Raw genomic sequence first — 5054 nt, 5'->3', positions numbered from 1 at the left:
CCGAGTGCACTCGAAGCTACTCGGCGAGTCCATCGCTGAATTTCAGTTTCGTTATTTTATTTTATTTTTGTTCTTTTTACGCGTGTTTCTAGTTTTGATTTCAGGTTTTACATAATCCAAGGATCTGACACACCCCTAGTTCCTCCTTACGAAGATCTAGAATCCGCTTTCAAGAAAAACAAAAACAAAGGTGTTGAAAGTTCAAATCATCCAAGGAAGTCACCTTTCAAGGACCTTAAATCAGTATTCAGAAAGAAGGAAAGTAATAAGGAAGGTGGTTCTAGCAGTCAAAAAAGTGAGGAAAGCAATTTTGAACACTTTGAAGGAAATCCAATCCCGGAAGTAATCGATTACGAATCCGAATCCGAAGAAGAAAGCGACTTTGGAGACGAACCCGCTAACACCATGGCAAACATTGAAGAAGTCCCCATGGGAGAATGGAAGAAAATGATAAGAGATAATACCGGCCCGGGACTTGTGCAACCCATCATTCCCACTACTGCCACTTTCAAACTAAAAGGCCACATACTTGCTCAACTTAAGGAAATCCTCTTCTATGGGAAAGATCACGAAGACGCCTACAAACATTTGGATGAGGTCAACGATGTAGCCGACTACTTTAATGTTCCAAATGTACCTTGCGAAACCGTTTTACTTCGTATGCTTCCAGTCACATTCAAGGGAGCTGCTAAAGATTGGCTGAAATCTCTCACCCCCAGGATCCATCACTAAATGGGCTAAAATGAAAGAAGAATTTATTGACCAGTTTTGCCCTCCTTCGAAGATAGCCAAGTTGAAGAAAGCTATAGCCAACTTTGAAAAACAAGCTGGAGAGTCACTATATGAGGCGTGGGAGAGATACAAGGGCCTACTAAGGAACTGCCCACATCATGATCTGAACAGTCAACAAGAAGTCTCCGTTTTCTATGATGGAGTCAATGTAAAAACTAGGCAGCTCCTTGATTCGCAAGGATGTCTCACAAAGAAGCCACCCCCGGTGATCAAAGAACTAATTGAAGAATTCTCTAAGCATTCTAGAGAATATCATAACCCAAGAAATGACTTGACTCGAGTGGCGGTGAATTCTATTACCGATGACATGGCAGCAATGATGGCAAAATTGGAAATCATGGACCGAAGAATGACTAAGATGGACCAATCCATCCATGCTATTATAGTGGGATGTGAAAACTGTAGAGGGCCCCACCTTACAAAAGATTGTGACCTTGATGAGAATGGGAACCGGAAGGTACAAGTGTGCTATTCAAGTGGTGATAGGTTTGATGACAATTGGTGAAAACAAAAGAAAGAATGGCTACCATATGATGAGTACAAAAAGACAAGGGAGGAAAAGTATAAGCAAAAGGAGAGGGACTTTTATCAAAAGGAGAAACCGGTACACGAAAAGAAATCAGATTTGGAAGACATGCTTACAAGATTCGTGGCCGCATCCGAGAAAAGACATAATAATACCGATGCTACACTCAAAGATCAACAAAATATGTTGAGAGAACACCAACTTATGATGAAAGATCAACAAGATTTGCTTAGGAATCAGCAAGCATCTATTCTCAACATAGAAAAGTAGTTGGGGCAGCCTGCTCAACAGGTGAATGAGAGAAGACTGAGTGGACTTCCCAGTAATACCGAAAGTAACCCGAAAGGTGCACATATAAATATCATGACAACTAGGAGTGGGAAGATTATAACTCATCTGACCCCTATTCAGTAAGAAGATCCTAAGCTGGTGCAAGAGGATAAAGAAGAACATGAAGAATCACAGAATCCCAAGCCGACTCGCCGAGTCGACGTTACAGACTCGACGAGTCCACCACCTGAACAAAAAAGCCAGCCTCCTGTTAAGCCATATCAACCTCCACTTCCCTTTCCGGCCCGAGCTAGACAAGAAAAAAATGAAGTTGACTACCAGAAGTTTCTGGAACACATAAAGGCTCTCCAGATTAATATGCCATTCATAGAGGCAGTTGCACAAATGCCAAAATATGCCAAATTCCTCTAGGAGCTTCTAACTAATAGAAAGAATATGGAAGAGGTGAAGAAAGTGGTCCTAAATAAGAATTGTTCAGCTGCCATGTTGAACAAACTACCTAAGAAGAAGGGTGATCCGGGAAGCTTAACATTGCCTTGCCAATTTGGAAACTTGCTACCATTTATGCATTGGCTGATTCAGGGGCAAGTGTAAATCTCATGCCATACTCATTTTTCAAGAGATTAGATCTTCCAGAGCCAAGGCCAATTCGAATGGCGATTCACCTAGCAAATAAAACGGTCACATTCCGAGAGGAATATGTGAAGATCTATTGGTGAAGGTTGATAAGTTCGTGTTTCCCACGGACTTTATAGTTTTAGACATGGAAGCGGATCCTCAAGTCCCGATCATATTTGGAAGACCTTTTCTTAACACCGCAAGTGCTATAGTTGACATGTGAGATTCTAAACTTACCCTTCGGGCAGGAGATGAATTGGTTACTTTTGGGGTTGATAAAGCCATGAAACATCCGAGGAATAACAATGACACAACATTTTCAGTTGACATGTTAGAAGAGTTAATGGACGAATGGAACGAAGACGAGCCAAACAAGTCCACTGTCACACATGAAGAAGAATTTGATGCGGAAAGAGACCTGCTGGAAATAGAAAGACTGCTCGAGGAAGCTGAGTATAATGATCTAATCATAAGTGTAGAACACTTGAATCACCGAGTAGCCTCGACTGACTCGACGAGTTCATCTGAAGAAACCCGATCAGTCACGGATTTTACGAAGGACTCGACGAGTCCCCTCACTAGACTCGACGTGTTCAACATTCAGAACACGAAAACTGAACTTAAGGCACTACCAGATCACTTGGAGTATGCGTTTATTGAAGATGGCCAACAAAAACCTGTAATTAAAGCTCCTAATTTGGCCAAGCATGAGAAAGAAAGTCTTGTGGTGTATTAAGGAAGAGGCAAGGTGCTATAGCATGGAAGATAACCGACATTAAAGGAATTAGTCCAACCTATTGTTCTCATAAGATTAACTTAGAAGATGGAGCTAAACCTGTAGTTCAACGCCAAAGAAGACTTAACCCAAACATGCAAGAAGTTGTAAAAAAAGAGGTGGTTAAACTACTCGACGCCAGAATCATTTACTCAATCTCCGATAGCCCGTGGGTGAGTCCGGTGCAAGTGGTACTGAAAAAGGGAGGCATGACGGTGGTGGCCAATGAGAATAACCATTTAATTCCAACAAGAACGGTAACCGGGTGGCGAGTTTGCATATATTATAGAAAGCTGAATGATGCTACATGCAAGGATCACTTTCCTTTACCATTTATCGATCAAATGCTCGAAAGACTCTCCGGTCATTTATATTATTGTTTTCTTGATGGGTTTCCGGGGTATTTTCAAATTCCAATAGACCCACAAGACCAAGAGAATACCACTTTTAAATGCCCAAGTGGAACATTTGCATATAGACGCATGTCTTTTGGGTTATGAAATGCACCAGCTACTTTCCAAATGATGGCCATTTTTCATGATATGATCGAGAAGTTTATGGAGGTCTTTATGGATGATTTCTCGGTGTTCAGGTCATCTTTTGAAGATTGCTTATCTAATTTGGACTTGATGCTAGCTAGATGTGAGAAGACAAACCTTGTACTTAATTGGGAAAAGTGTCGCTTCATGGTGAAAGAAGGAATTGTGTTGGGTCACAAAGTTTCAAGGAAAGGGATAGAAGTGGATAGAGCAAAAGTGGACATAATAGCTAAGCTACCCCCTCCAACTAATGTAAAAGGGGTAAGGAGTTTTCTTGGCCATGCGGGATTTTATCGTCGCTTCATTAAAGATTTTCCGAAGATTACTAGGCCTTTGACTCAATTACTCTTGAAGGATACCCCAATTGATTTTTCCAAGGAATGTCATGAAGCATTTCATTTGTAAAAGGAAAGATTAACCACTACTCCTATCATGATAGCACCAAATTGGAATCTTCCTTTCGAGCTAATGTGTGATGCAAATGATTATGATGCGGCTGCTGATTTAGGGCAAAGGATTGATAAATATTTTCAACCAATCTACTATGCAAGCAAGACATTAAATCCTACCCAAGAGAGTTATACTACTACCGAGAAGGAGTTGCTAGCTATGGTATACACTTTTGATAAGTTCCGCCCTTATTTGGTATTATCCAAGACCATAGTTTTTACCGACCATTCTGCCATAAAGTATGTTTTTGCTAAACAAGATGCTAAGCCCCTCTTGATACGTTGGGTCTTACTTTTACAAGAGTTTAACATTGAGATACGCGATAAAAAGGGAATGGAAAATGTAGCTGCCGACCATTTGTCAAGATTAGAGAACCCGCATTTGGAGGAGTGGGAAGAAAACAAGATTGGAGATGATTTTCCTGATGAATATCTTTTAGTAGTATCTGGAGAAATGTCATGGGTTGCGGATATAGCTAACTACGTAGCAACCAAATACATTCCAAAAGACTTAACCCGCCAACAAAAGAATAAATTCTTTTCAGAAATCAAATACTACTTTTGGGACGAGTCATATCTTTTCCGAAGCTGCGCAGACGGAATGATAAGAAGATGTGTATTCAGGAAAGAAAGTCAAGAAATCTTGGCACACTGCCATAGCGGGCCCGCCGGAGGACATCATGGAGCACACTACACAGCTAGGAAGATTTTTGATATTAGGTTTTATTGGCCTACAATTTTTAAAGATGCTGCTCAATATGTCAAAGAATGTGATTCTTGCCAACGAGCGGGGAATATATCTTCCCAAAATGAAATGCTCCAACATAGTATTCAAATTTGTGAAATATTTAAGGTGTGGGGGATTGACTTTATGGGACTTTTCCCAATGTCCAAAGGGATAAATATATCTTAGTGGCGGTCGATTACGTGTCTAAGTGGGCGGAGGCACAAACATTACCAACTAATGATGCTCGGGTGGTGGTGCGATTTCTAAGGAAGCTATTCTCAAGATTTGGAGTTCCTAAAGCTCTTATTAGTGACCGAGGCACTTGTAACAACCATAT

General features: G+C 40.8%; 1 non-coding gene across 1 annotated transcript; it reads right to left on the bottom strand.

Annotated features, from left to right (window-relative positions):
* Positions 1 to 790: 790 nt before the first annotated feature.
* On the bottom strand, positions 791 to 897 carry LOC111883940 (small nucleolar RNA R71). Its single transcript, XR_002847552.1, has one exon. It is a non-coding gene; the product is annotated as a small nucleolar RNA R71 (small nucleolar RNA).
* Positions 898 to 5054: the final 4157 nt, after the last annotated feature.

This window comes from Lactuca sativa, chromosome 7 (assembly GCF_002870075.4).
Source record: "Lactuca sativa cultivar Salinas chromosome 7, Lsat_Salinas_v11, whole genome shotgun sequence".
Classification (NCBI taxonomy): Eukaryota; Viridiplantae; Streptophyta; class Magnoliopsida; order Asterales; family Asteraceae; genus Lactuca; species Lactuca sativa.
The sequence above is the reverse complement of the archived record's forward strand: the minus strand, read 5'-3'. Positions and strand labels throughout refer to the sequence as shown.